At 41.7% G+C, this 15,445-nt stretch overlaps 1 protein-coding gene across 1 annotated transcript in view; it reads left to right on the forward strand.

Annotated features, from left to right (window-relative positions):
* The first annotated feature begins 221 nt into the window (after window positions 1-221).
* LOC139381993 (equilibrative nucleoside transporter 1-like) overlaps window positions 222-15,445 on the forward strand; it is a 69,648-nt gene continuing 54,424 nt past the window's right edge. Inside the window, exon 1 of the mRNA XM_071125905.1 lies at window positions 222-319. The gene's annotated coding sequence lies outside the window, so the exon portion shown is untranslated. The remainder of the gene's footprint in view (window positions 320-15,445) is intronic.

The raw sequence follows: 15,445 nt of genomic DNA on the forward strand, positions 1-15,445 counted from the left end.
AATAAACTTCAGTACATGTTATTATGATGTAAATTCTTATAGTAGGTAGGCAAAATTATTTAAATCCTGGATTTGTAAAAATCCCTATTTCTGGTGGAATTTGGAACATCCGGGTCCCCTGCTTATTTGCATGTGCCCGCGCCGCCACCACCATACCGCTTTAGGAATGAATGCAGACCCAGTTTGCAAGTTTTTTGGGGACAAATGACTCGAGTCGACAACTGGAGCAAGTCTGTTGGGTCAAAAGAATAACACCCACCAACTTTATGTGGCGAAAATTGAGCGCGTTTGAATGTTATAACATCCTACCACATTTCATGTAAGTAAATCGTTTTACTCACATAACGAACTCTGAAACTGCACATGCCAAAAGCTCTTAAGAGTCTAATTGGGGAGAGGATATGAGTAGAATCCGAATGATGTAGCCAAGCGTTTGTCAGAGAAACTTCTAATAATTTGGATGCACAGTTTTTGGGATTAAATTATTTTAACAAACGAATTTACCAAACACAATGCATGTAAACTGCGCGGATTAGCCTAGATCACAAATAGCAAATGTTTATAGCAAAAATTCTAATGGTAACTACAATGCACTGCGCTACCTCGAAATGACATGCGAATGCACCGTTACCTTAGTAAGCATTAGTAAACCTATAATTTATTATTTCACATTGTGTGTGTGAGAGAGAGAGAGAGCGAGAGACAGGAATCATGTTTGGTTAGCTGTAGGATATTGTATTATTTTAAACAAAACTTTGCATAGAGGCCACACAACCCAATGACACGTTCCCATACTGTGTGTGTGTGTGTGTGTGTGTGTGTGTGGGGGGGGGGGGGGGTCTTTACAGTGGGAGAACGAGAGTTAACAAAATATCCCCTATAGAATACATGACATAGTAACACGACCATATAATCAGTATTATGTCTCTACTGCCATTAATTCCAATTGGACTGGTGTGGATTTCTCCCTGGCCAACATGGCTGCCATTTCCACCCCATTCTGGAACTTTGAGGGTTTATGACATGTCCTCTCTAGTAATTCAATAGGATCTCCATGAGCATGACTGTAGACATTTCCTATTGACTCAAACCTCTCCATCTTTTATAATGTGCTTCTCTCTGATAAGCATTTGCTCAAAGTAATCTGTAGTGAGATAGCATTCTCAGCTGTATGTTATATCAGCAGTCCTGAGGATCAGGATGCTGCCATTTCAAAATGTTCAGCTGCAACATCCTAAATAACACGAAGTACCTCACTGCCTTTAATTTAATGTAACTATATTTAATCTAAATTGTAATCTACGTAATCCCCAAAATAAATTATTTATTATGAGGGGACCATAAACAATAGCTAGTAATGCTTCATACTCTAGTTATAAATTGCTGAGGTGTAGTCACTTTTGAGGACACAAGCTCAAGTACACAGTACAAATATTATATATTTTATATGATGTCCAGGGCTTTTGGAAAGTATTCAGACCCCCTGACTTTTCCCACATTTTGTTACATTACAGCCTTATTCTAAAATTGATTAAATAAATACAAATATTCAGCAATCTACACACAATACCCCATAATGACAAAGCGAAAACAGTTTTTGTTGAAACTTTAGCAAATATATTCAAAATAATAGACAGAAATTCCTTATTTACATAAGTATTCAGACCCTTTGCTATGAGACTCGAAATTGAGCTCAGGTGCATCCTGTTTCCAGTGATCATCCTTGAGATGTTTCTACAACTTGATTGGAGTCGACCTGTGGTAAATTCAATTGACTGGACATGATTTGGAAAGGCACACACCTGTTTATATAAGGTTGCACAGTTGACAATGCATGTCAGAGCAAACACCAAGCCATGAGATTGAAGGAATTTTCCATAGAGCTCTGAAACCGGATTGTGTTGAGGCACAGATCTGGGGAATGGTACCAAAATATTTCGGCAGCATTGAAGGTCCTCAAGAACACAATGGCTACCTTCTAACAGGACAACAACCCTAAGCACACAGCCAAGATAACGCAGGAGTGGCATCGGGACAAGTCTCTGAATGTCCTTGAGTGGACCTGCCAGATCCCAGATGTGAACCCGATCAAACATCTCTGGAGAGACCTGAAAATAGCTGCACATCAACGCTCCCCATCCAACCTGACAGAGCTTGAGAGGATCTGCAGAGAAGAATAGGAGAAACTCCCCAAATGCAGGTGTGCCAAGCTTGTAGCGTCATACCCAAGAAGACCCAAAGCTTGAGGTTGTTTTTCAGATAGAAAATGCACAGACTGCCATGGCTCACCCTGGTTTTAATGTATGCAGTTTATTACTATCTGATATTTATTGTCTTTGTGGGCTAGATTTTGTGATATTTAGATATTGCAAAATTGTAATCAATTGCAGTTATTCGTCATATTCCTTGAAAACGGAAAGGGATAGAATTGACTGAAAAACAATTGGTTCAATAAGCCCTCAGACGAGGGTAGGGGTGTCATAGGTTTTAATTAAGTCGGATATTTTCAGGTTTGAATTACAGTCTTGACCTCTCGCCGACCAGGTGCCTTTGGTATCAGCTTGTTATGTAGGCACATTCCATGGTCTAGCTGTGCAGTAGTCAGCTAAAGGACTACCCTACTGAGCAAGCTGTCAACTTCTGACTGCTTCACAAAATCATCCCTTTATCACAGCCACACTGCCAGGGAGGGTCTGCTGAGGTATTTGAGTGTTTGCCTAAGGGTGGTTAAAACTCACTATCCTCTTACGTATGCTGTGGTGGACAGCCAAGATATTCACGGTTGAGAAACAATGTTCTTTCAAAATTCCTGAGTAATGGCATTTTTTTCACCCTGTGTCCCACCTGGCACTGCAGACCCTCTTACTCAGATAGTGGATGGAGAGAAAAGTCAGGAAATACAATGCATTTGGAAAGTATTCAGACCCCTTGACTTTTCCACATTTTGTTACGTTACAGCATTATTATAAAATGTATTCAATTGTTTTTCCCATCAATCTACACACAATACCCAATAATGACAAAGCAAAAGCAGGTTTGTAAAAAAAATAATAATAATAATATTTACATAAGTATTCAGACCCTTTACTCAGTACTTTGTTGAAGCAGCTTTGGCAGCAATTACAGCCTTGAGTGCTCTTGGGTATGACGCTACAAGCTTGGTACACCTGCATTTGGGGACTTTATCCCATTCTTCTCTGCATATCCTCTCAAGCTCTGTCAGGTTGGATGGGGAGTGTCGCTGCACAGCTATTTTCAGGTCTCTCCAGAGATGTTCAATCGGGTTCAAGTCTGGGCTTTGGCTCGGCCACTCAAGGACATTCAGGAACTTGTCCACAAAATGTGGAAAAAGTCAAGGGTTCTGAATATTTTCTGAATGCACTGTAAGCTCCAGTCGAATCCTTAAGCATCTTAGGGTGGTGAAATAATTAACTAAGTCGCCACCTCTATTCAACAAAAATAGGTGTAATGTACCATGTATGAGAACACATGAAAATGTCACTGCCGCTTGAATATTCAAATCAAACTTTATTTGGGGTCAATGTAAATAGTCTGGTGGCCATTTGATTAATTGTTCAGCAGTCTTATGGCTTGGGGGTAGAAGCTGTTAAGGAGCCTTTTGGGTGCTCCGGGTACCGCTTGCTGTGTGGTAGCAGCGAAAACAGTCTATGACTTGGGTGACAGGAGTCTTTGACAATTTGATGGTCTTTCCTCTGACACCGCCTGTTATATAGGTCCTGGACGGCAGGAAGCTTGGCCTCAGTGATGTACTGGGCCGTACGCACTACCCTCTGTTAGAGGTCGACCGATTCATCGGAATGGCCGATTAATTAGGGCCGATTTCAAGTTTTCATAACAATCGGAAATCTGTATTTTTGGGCGGCGATTTGACGATTTTTATTTTATTTTATTTTTTATTTTTTTTAAAATTTATTTTTTTTGAATTTTTACCCCTTTTTCTCCCCAATTACGTAGTATCCAATTGTTGTAGTAGCTACTATCTTGTGTCATCGCTACAACTCCCGTACGGGCTCGGGAGAGACGAAGGTTGAAAGTCATGCGTCCTCCGATACACAACCAACCAAGCCGCTGCTTCTTTAACACAGCGCACATCCAACCCGGAAGCCAGCCGCACCAATGCGCCGGAGGAAACACCGTGCACCTGGCCACCTTGGCTAGCGTATACTGCGCCCAGCCCGCCACAGGAGTCGCTGGTGCGCGATGAGACAAGGACACCCCTACCGACCAAGCCCTCCCTAACCCGGGCGACGCTAGGCCAATTGTGCGTCGCCCCACGGACCTCCCGGTCGCGGCCGGTTACGACAGAGCCTGGGCGCGAACCCAGGACTCTGATGGCACAGCTGGCGCTGCAGTACAGCGCCCTTAACCACTGCGCCACCCGGGAGGCTTTATTTTATTACCTTTATTTAACTAGGCAAGTCAGTTAAGAACACATTCTTTATTTCAATGACTGCCTAGGAACTGTGGGTTAACTGCCTCTTTCAGGGGCAGAACGACAGATTTTCACCTTGTCAGCTCGGGGGATCCAATCTTGCAACCTTACAGTTAACTAGTCCAAAGCAAAAAACGACCTGCCTCTCTCTCGTTGCACTCCACAAGGAGACTGACTGTTACGCGAATGCAGTAAGCCAAGGTAAGTTGCTAGCTAGCATTAAACTTATAAAAAACAATCAATCATAATCACTACTTAACTACACATGGTTGATGATAAAACTAGATATTATCTAGCGTGTCCTGCGTTGCATACAATCTGACTGAGCATACAAGTATCTGACTGAGCGGTGGTAGGCAGAAGCAGACGTGTAAACATGAATTCAAACAGCACATTCGTGCATTTTGCCAGGAGCTCTTCCTTGTGCGTCAAGCATTGCGCTGTTTATGGCTTCAAGCCTATCAACTCCCGAGATGAGGCTGGTGTAACCGAAGTGAAATGGCTAGCTAGTTAGCGCGCGCTAATAGCGTTTCAAACGTCACTCGCTCTGGGCCTTCTAGTAGTTGTTCCCCTTGCTCTGCATGGGTAATGCTGCTTTGATGGTGGCTGTTGTCGTTGTGTTGCTGGTTCGAGCCCAGGGAGGAGCGAGGAGAAGGACGAAAGGAATACTGTTACACTGGCAATACTAAAGTGCCTATAAGAACATCTAATAGTCAAAGGTTAATGAAATACAAATGGTATAGAGGGAAATAGTCCTATAATTCCTATAATAACTACAACCTAAAACTTCTTACCTGGGAATATTGAAGACTCATGTTAAAAAGGAACCACCAGCTTTCATATGTTCTCATGTTTTGAGCAAGGAACTGAAACGTTAGCTTTCTTACATGGCACATATTTTACATGAAACATATTGCACTTTTACTTTCTTCTCCAACACTTTGTTTTTGCATTATTTAAACCAAATTGAACATGTTTCATTATTTACTTGAGGCTAAATTGATTTTATTGATGTATTATATTAAGTTAAAATAAGTGTTCATTCAGTATTGTTGTAATTGTCATTATTACAAATAAATGTAAAAAAATCGGTATCGGCTTTTTTGGTCCTCCAATTATCGGTATCGGCGTTGAAAAATCATAATCGGTCGACCTCTACCCTCTGTAGTGCCTTGCGGTTGGAGGCTGAGCAGTTACCATACCATGCAACCGGTCAGGATGCTCTCGATGGTGCAGCTGGAGAACATTTTGAGGATTTGGGGACACATGCCAAATCTTTTCAGTCTCCTTAGGTGGAAAGGGTTTTGTCGTGTTCTCTTCACGATGTCTTGGTGTGTTTGGATCATGATAGTTTGTTGGTGATGTGGACACCAAGGAACTTGAAGCTCTCGACCCGCTCCACTACAGCCCTGTCTATGTTAATGGGGGTCTATTCGGCCCGGCTTTTCCTGTAGGCCACGGTCAGCTCCTGTGTCTTGCTCACATTGAGTTTCCACGTTGGTGGTGTAGTTATTTTCCTCTGCTGAGCACAATGTTTTGCTTGCTTAATATGGACCACACCCTTGTCATTTCACCCAGTTTCAGGAAAAGAAGTGAATGTAGAAGTTTTGAGTTTGTATTGCACAATCTTGGCATGGTCATATAAACTCAGCAGATGCTTTCTGTATTGATACCATGTGTGTTTGAGTGACATTATGTTACATTGCCAAAATGTTTCTCTTCCTTATGATTTTTCTCTGAAATGAAAATGGATGTGTTGTGGACATTTTTACACAGGGACACTCGAAGTCAGTCTTAAATGAATCATTGTTTATTGTCAGCATGCTGGAGAGGTTCCAACAAACTTGATGCACCATATTGAAGATCTGTCAGTTCTCTTATATACTGCAGACAAGTCATAATTGCATAATTTAGCTTATTCATAATAAATCAATCATTAACGTTTGCTTAATTCATGTGACCGACCAATACTGGATCATGCATGTGACAGACCAATACCTCACGAGAGTTCTTCTCTCTAAGTTGAGACCTTGAAATTGAGATATGACTTTCTCTAAACAAGGTTCTGGGCATACTGCCAAATTGTAGACACTGATAGTGAGGATTCGTTCAATCAGTCATTTGCTTGAACACAGAAATTGGTAAATAGAAAAGCACCAACATAAAATGTTCCATCACAGATGGCACTCCCTTCAGCAAAATATTTTTTACCTAAACCTTCCCTGAATGCTTGAAAAAAAGCAAGTGACCCTCCCCTAAACCCAAAATAATAATTTCTAACATAAAGTGGATAGCAGAGAACATGACTAGATATGCCATTTTAGAAACTGTTCTTCGTCTTGTAAGCATCAAATCCAATCACATTTTATTGGTCACATACACATGGTTAGCAGATGTTATTGCGAGTGTAGCAAAATGCTTGTGCTTCCTGTTCCGACAGTGCAGCAAATTCATAACAAGTAATATCTAACAAGAGGAGAGGATTGTGGACTACAGGAAAAAGAGGACCGAGCACGCCCCCCTTCTCATCGACGGGGCTGCAGTGGAGCAGGTTGAGAGCTTCAAGTTCCTTGGTGTCCAAATCACCAACAAACTAACATGGTCCAAGCACACCAAGACAGTCGTGAAGAGGGCACGACAAAACATATTCCTCCTCAGGAGACTGAAAAGATTTGACATGGGTCCTCAGATCCTCAAAAGGTTCTACAGCTGCACCATCAAGAGCATCCTGCCTGGTATGGCAACTGCTCGGCTTCCGACCGCAAGGCACTACAGAGGCTAGTGCGAACGGCCCAGTACATCAGAGGCCAAGCTTCCTGCCATCCAGGACCTCCATATCAGCCGGGGTCAGAGGAAGGCCCTAAAAATTGTCAAAGACTCCAGCCACCCTAGTCGTAGACTGTTCGCTCTGCTACTGCACAGCAAGAGCCAAGTCTAGATCTAAGAGGCTTCTAAACAGCTTCTACCCCCCAACAGCTTCTCTCTGATACTTCACGGCAAGTGGTACCAGAGCGCCAAATCTAGGTCCAAGCGGCTTCTAAACAGCTTTTTCCCCCAAGCCATAAGACTCCTGAACAGCTAATCAAAGGGCGACCCAGACTCCTCTTTTACGCTGCTGCTACTCTCTGTTTATAATCTATGCATAGTCAAATCAAATCTAATTTTATTTGTCACATACACATGGTTAGCAGATGTTAATGCTAGTGTAGCGAAATGCTTCTGCTTCTAGTTCCGACAATGCAGTAATAACCAACAAGTAATCTAACCTAACAATTTCACAACTACCTTATACACACAAGTGTAAAGGAATGAAGAATATGCACATAAAAATATATGAATATATGAATGGTACATGGTACAGAACAGCATAGGCAAGATGCAGTAGATGGTATCAGGTACAGTATATACATACAAGATGAGGAATGTAGGGTATGTAAACATTATATTAAGTGGCATTGTTTAAAGTGGCTAGTGATACATTTTTCATACATTTTTACATTATTAAAGTGGCTGGAGTTGAGTCAGTATGTTGGCAGCAGCCACTCAATGTTAGGGGTGGCTGTTTAACAGTCTGAGGGCCTTGAGATAGAAGCTGTTTTTCAGTCTCTCGGTCCCTGCTTTGATGCACCTGTACTGACCTCGCCTTCTGGATGATAGCGGGGTGAACAGGCAGTGGCTCGGGAGATTTTTGTCCTTGATGATCTTTATGGCCTTCCTGTGACATCGGGTGCTGTAGGTGTCCTGGAGCAGTTACCGTACCAGGCGGTGATACAGCCCGACAGGATGGTCTCGATTGTGCATCTGTAAAAGTTTGTGAGTGCTTTTGGTGACAAGCCACATTTCTTCAGCCTCCTGAGGTTGAAGAGGTGCTGTTGCGCCTTCTTCACAACACTGTCTGTGTGGGTGGACCATTTCAGTTTGTCAGTGATATATACACAGAGGAACCTTCTCTAGTGCTGTCCTGTCGATGTGGATAGGTGGGTACTCCCTCTGCTGTTTCCTGAAGTCCACGATCATCTCCTTTGTTTTGTTGACGTTAAGCGAGAGGTTATTTTCCTGACATCACACTCCGAGAGCCCTCACCTCCTCCCTGTAGTCTTGGTAATCAAGCCTACTACTGTTGTATCTGCAAACTTGATGATTGAGTTGGAGGGGTGCATGGCCACACAGTCATGGGTGAATAGGGAGTACAGGTGGGGGCTGAGCACGCACCCTTGTGGGGCCCCAGTGTTGCGGATCAGAAAAGTGGAGATGTTGTTTCCTACCCTCACCACCTGGGGACGGCCCATCAGGAGCGCAGGAAGATTGATAGTGGTTTCACAGACCATCGTGGAAAGAGTAGGGGTGGAAAGATCTCCTTTATAGTAAAGGCATTGAATTAATCTATCTTTGTATTTGCAGATACGAGAAAAAAGGGCCTTTTATATTTTATAAACATACGTCATTTTACATATTAGCAGAATATTTTTTAATACCCCACAAATTACCGAAATTACAGGCAGAGAGATGAACACATTTTATCATATTTGTCCAATGCCAAATCAGTGTGCCTTGTTTGCAAATAATTAGGAATCTGACATTAGGAATCTGAGCGTGGTACTTTCAAATGTTTGGCCTACCTTTCCACCCCGGACAGAGTAGGCCTAGCGACACAGAAAAATGTAAGCTTTAACTGCTGGCTACTCTTCTTCTGTGGCTTAACCCAACGAGAGAAGGTCACAAGTGTTTCCCTAAAAACTGTCTGGGTTTAAACATACAGTGGGGCAAAAAAGTATTTAGTCAGCCACCAATTTTGCAAGTTCTCCCACTTAAAAAGATGAGAGGCCTGTAATTTTCATCATAGGTACACTTCAACTATGACAGACAAAAGGAGAAAAAAAATCCAGAAAATCACATTGTAGGATTTTTTATGAATTTATTTGCAAATTATGGTGGAAAATAAGTATTTGGTCACCTACAAACAAGCAAGATTTCTGGCTCTCACAGACCTGTAACTTCTTCTTTAAGAGGCACCTCTGTCCTCCACTCGTTACCTGTATTAATGGCACCTGTTTGAACTTGTTATCAGTATAAAAGACACCTGTCCACAACTTCAAACAGTCACACTCCAAACTCACTATGGCCAAGACCAAAGAGCTGTCAAAGGACACCAGAAACAAAATTGTAGACCTGCACCAGGCTGGGAAGACTGAATCTGCAATAGGTAAGCAGCTTGGTTTGAAGAAATCAACTGTGGGAGCAATTATTAGGAAATGGAAGACATACAAGACCACTGATAATCTCCCTCGATCTGGGGCTCCACGCAAGATCTCACCCCGTGGGGTCAAAATGATCACAAGAACGGTGAGCAAAAATCCCAGAACCACACGGGGGGACCTAGTGAATGACCTGCAGAGAGCTGGGACCAAAGTAACAAAGCCTACCATCAGTAACACACTACGCCGCCAGGGACTCAAATCCTGCAGTGCCAGACGTGTCCCCCTGCGTAAGCCAGTACATCTGAAGTTTGCTAGAGAGCATTTGAATGATCCAGAAGAAGATTGGGAGAATGTCAGATGGTCAGATGAAACCAAAATATAACTTTTTTGGTAAAAACTCAACTCGTCGTGTTTGGAGGACAAAGAATGCTAAGTTGCATCCAAAGAACACCATACCTACTGTGAAGCATGGGGGTGGAAACATCATGCTTTGGGGCTGTTTTTCTGCAAAGGGACCAGGACGACTGATCCGTGTAAAGGAAAGAATGAATGGGGCCATGTATCGTGAGATTTTGAGTGAAAACTTCCATCAACAAGGGCATTGAAGATGAAACGTGGCTGGGTCTTTCAGCATGACAATGATCCCAAACAACGAAGGAGTGGCTTCGTATGAAGCATTTCAAGGTCCTGGAGGGGCCTAGCCAGTCTCCAGATCTCAACCCCATAGAAAATCTTTGGAGGGAGTTAAAAGTCCGTGTTGCCCAGCAACAGCCCCAAAACATCACTGCTCTAGAGGAGATCTGCATGGAGGAATGGGCCAAAATACCAGCAAGTGCATGAAAACCTTGTGAAGACTTACAGAAAATGTTTGACCTCTGTCATTGCCAACAAAGGGTATATAACAAAGTATTGAGATAAACTTTTGTTATTGACCAAATACTTATTTTCCACCATAATTTGCAAATAAATTCATAAACAAATCCTACAATGTGATTTTCTGGAGAAAAAAAATCTCATTTTGTCTGTCATAGTTTAAGTGTACCTATGATGAAAATTACAGGCCTCTCATCTTTTTAAGTGGGAGAACTTGCACAATTGGTGGCGGACTAAATACTTTTTTTGCCCCACAGCATAATAAACAACTGATAGGCTAATATTGTCGCTCAGACTATTCTTGATTTAATCTTGTCTTTACATATACAAAATAATATACAGTTGAAGTCGGAAGTTTACATACACCTTAGCCAAATACATTTAAACCCAGTTTTTCACAATTTCTGACATTTAATCCTAGTAAAAATTCCCTGTTTTAGGTCAGTTTGGATCACCACTTTATTTTAAGAATGTTTTAATGTCAGAATAATAGTAGAGAGAATAATTTATTTCAGCTTTTATTTCTTTCATCACATTCCCAGTGGGTCAGAAGTTTACATACACTCAATTAGTATTTGGTTGCTTTGCTTTTAAATTGTTTAACTTGGGTCAAACATTTCGGGTAGCCTTCCACAAGCTTCCCAAAATAAGTTGGGTGAATTTTGGCCCATTCCTCCTGACAGAGCTGGGGTAACTGAGTCAGGTTTGTAGACCTTCTTGCTCGCACACGCTTTTTCAGTTCTGCCCACAAATTGTCTATAGGATTGAGGTCAGGGCTTTGTGATGACCACTCCAATACCTTGACTTTGTTGTCCTTAAGCCATTTTGCCACAACTTTGTCCATTTGGAAGACCCATTTGCGACCAAGTTTTAATTTCCTGACTGATGTCTTGAGATGTTGCTTCAATATATCCACATAATCATCATGCCTTATGATGCTATCTATTTTGTGAAGTGCACAAGTCCTTCCTGCAGCAAAGCACCCCCACAACATGATGCTGCCACCCCCGTGCTTCATGGTTGGGATGGTGTTCTTCGGCTTGCAAGCCTCCCCCTTTTTCCTCCAATCATAACGATGGTCATTATGGCCAAACAGGTCTATTTTTGTTTTATCAGACCAGATAACATTTCTCCCAAAAATATGAACTTTGTACCCATGTGCAGTTGCAAACCACTTTTTTTATGGCAGTTTTGGAGCAGTGGTTTCTTCCTTGCTGAGTGGCCTTTCAGGTTATGTCGATATAGGACTTGTTTTACTGTGGATATAGATAATTTTGTACCTGTTTCCTCCAGCATCTTCACAAGGTCCTTTGCTGTTGTTCTGGGATTGATTTACACTTTTCGCACCAAAGTACGTTCATCTCTAGGAGACAGAACGCGTCTCCTTCCTGAGCGTTATGACGGCTGCGTAGTCCCATGGTGTTTATACTTGCGTACTATTGTTTGTACAGATGAACGTGTTGCCATCAGGTGTTTGGACATTGCTCCCAAGGATGAACCAGACAACCAATTCTTTTCTGAGGTCTTGGCTGATTTCTTTTGATTTTCCCATGATGTCAAGCAAAGAGGCACTGAGTTTGAAGGTAGGCCTTGAAATACATCCACAGGTACACCTCCAATTGACTCAAATGATGCCAATTAGGCTATCAGAATCTTCTAAGCCATGACATAATTATCTGGAATTTTCCAAGCTGTTTAAAGGCACAGTCAACTTAGTGTATGTAAACTTCTGACCCACTGGAATTGTGATACAGTGAAATAATCTGTCTGGCAACAATTGTTGGAAAAATTACTTGTGTCATGCACACAGTAGATATCCTAAACGACTTGCCAAAACTATAGTTTCTCGTAACAAGAAATGTGTGGAGTGGTTGAAAAACGAGTTTTAATGACTCCAACCTAAGTGTATGTAAACTTCCGACTTCAACTGTATGTGTAAAATTTGTTTTGATTTAGAGTGGACCATTATTATGCACCGGTCTCGAAACAGGGGCAGCGGGAAAAAAAATACATGTTACCTATGCACTTAAATAGCGAATGGAGGACCTTTTTCCCGTGGTTCATTTTCATGCCAGCCATGTAGGCTATACTCCTGGTGTCAAGAGAAGCAATGTGCTTAATAATAGGAAAGTTTAGAAGTAAATATCGTAGGCCTAGCCTATAGAAAGCTGATGTGATCCTCCTCTTTCTAATAGAGGCCATCACTCTGTTTTCTCGTGCAATTGCATAGCCTATAGAAATGTTGCACAACATGAGCTCATGGGCTCTCATGAAGTGTTTGATTAGATGTTCAATTACATTTGCATTGATGTCAGAGTGATTTAGAGGCACAATAGACTGCTAAGTACCAGGCTTGGTTTGGTAGGCTACTAATGACCATCAGCAGCATCAGAGCTTGGAGAAGCCTAATTACCCAGCTAGCGATAATGAATCGGCCCAGAATCGGGTGTCGGACAAGACCCGGAATCAAGATGAATGACTGCACAGAATCGGCCCAAGTACATCGGGCCGTTTCCGTCTATCGGAAGTCAGCCGACTTTGCCGGCATCTTACCAGAATCCCCCCCAGAAGTGGCAAATTTAAATGAATGTATTCAAAATTACCCAATTTAGTCATTTTAAATATTACTATTTTATACATAGAAATTATACCCATCCACAAAAAAAAAACATTTTATGTCCGAGGAAACACCAGGTGCATGCACCTGACCCGCATCAGCGCGATGGGACAAGGACATCCCAGCCGGCCAAACCCTCCCCTAACTCGGACGACACTGGGCCATTTATGCGTAGCCTCATGGGCCTCCCGGTCACGGCCAGCACGGTCAAACCTGCATCTGTAGAAACGCAGTTTGCATTGCGACGCAGTGTCTTAGACCGCTGCGCCACTGGGGAGCTCTCCATCCAAACTTTTTTATGCTTATCAATTACCTTGCACAAAGTATGAAAATACTATGCAGGATTATTAAAGAATTTTATTTAAATGTTAATTGTATTTTTTTTTAAATCACAGAAACAATGAGAAAATATGGAAAAATAAATATTGAAATGTTAATTATATAAAGCAGCCCGTGTAATCATCTGCCAGAGAGTAGACCAATTAGACCCGAGCCCTAAGTAATACATTTGGACCAGATACAGTGGGGCAAAAAAGTATTTAGTTAGACACCAATTGTGCAAGTTCTCCCACTTAAAAAGATGAGGCCTGTAATTTTCATCATAGGTACACTTCAATTATGACAGACAAAATGAGGAAATAAAATCCAGAAAATCATAATTTTCTGGAATTTTCCAAACTGTTTAAATGCACAGTCAACTTAGTGTATGTAAACTTCTGACCAACTGGAATTGTGATACAGTGAAAAATAAGTCATAATCTGTCCGTAAACAATTGTTGGAAAAAATACTTGTCATGCACAAAGTAGATAACTGACTTGCCAAGCTATAGTTTGTTAACAAGAAATTTGTGGAGTGGTTGAAAAAGGAGTTCTATTGACTCCAACCTAACTGTATGTAAACTTCCGACTTCAAGTGTATGTGAAAACTAACTAGGCCACTCAGGAACATTAAATGTTGTCTTGGTAAGCAACTCCAGTGTATATTTGGCCATGTGTTTTAGGTTATTGTCCTGCTGAAAGGTGAATTTGTCTCCCAGTGTCTGTTGGAAAGCAGACTGAACCAGGTTTTCCTCTAGGATTTTGCATGTGCTTAATTAGCTCTATTACGCTTCTTTTTATAAAAAGAAACTCCCTTGTTCTTGCCGGCAAGCATACCCATAACATGATGCAGCCACCACCATGATTGAACATATGAATAGTGATACTCAGGGATGTGTTGGGTATAATGATTCCCCATCCAAAGTGTAATAATAATATTCCATAAAAAGAAAATCTGCTGTTTCCAGCTACAATAGTAATTTACAAAATTAACAATGTCTACACTGTATTTCTGATCAATTTGATATTTTAATGGACAGAAAAAGGTGCTTTTCCTTAAAAAACAAGGACATTTCTAAGTGACCCCAAACTTTTGAATAGTAGTGTATGTTCCGAAACCATTGCGTTGCCATAACTGTCAAATATTTGGGCATGTGGCGGCGGTGTGTAAAGGCAAAAGGAGATAGCCGAAGTGTGGAGATGGGGTCCAGTTAAAGTGCTGTAACTGTGGGGGTGCCCATAGTGTAGCGTATGGGGGTTGTTCAGTGATGTCATGACTCTCCTGGTCGAGGATCCATGGCCTCAGATTAACTTGGCAAATGGCTGACAGCCAGACCCCTTTCCCAGAGGAGAGAAGACGGGTGGCTGGGCCGGTTTTATGACACCTCACGCCAATCGTAAATCTTATGCAGCAGAAAACCCTCTCCTGCTCTTCAGTACCAACCAAAGGAATGCCTTTGTCCTCCAGAAAACTTTTGCTGCCAAAACTATTACGTCCAAAAAAAGTTAATATTGGAACAATATTTTTAAGGTAGAAATGTAAAGAATGGTCAGTGGTGATCTAAAGAATAATCATGTCATATTGCTTTTCATTTTGTGATGTTATTAACTGTACTGTATGAACCATATACTGTAACTTAGGAAGGAAACCCCCTTTGGCTGTTAAATGTACATCCAATATGATGTTAATACAATATGAAGAACGATTAAACTATTTTTGTTAGCAATGTGATTTTAGTTTTCTAACGGGACCATTGTTTTCATGTCCCTTGCACATTAACTAAGCCACACCCCAAATGAGGTCAGAAGAGCGTGTCAGTGTAATGGAACCGCCATTTTCGACCAGAGCTTAAAAAAACTCGCTAAGAATGAACATATTCAGACCAGCAGACGTGAAGCTGTGACTACACGTAGAAAATGTTGGAAACTCTGAAACTCAACACGAGGTGAAGAAAAACTCACGAGACCTGTGAAGGGATTTAGAAC

Source organism: Oncorhynchus clarkii, chromosome 23 (assembly GCF_045791955.1).
Source record: "Oncorhynchus clarkii lewisi isolate Uvic-CL-2024 chromosome 23, UVic_Ocla_1.0, whole genome shotgun sequence".
In the NCBI taxonomy this organism is placed as follows: Eukaryota; Metazoa; Chordata; class Actinopteri; order Salmoniformes; family Salmonidae; genus Oncorhynchus; species Oncorhynchus clarkii.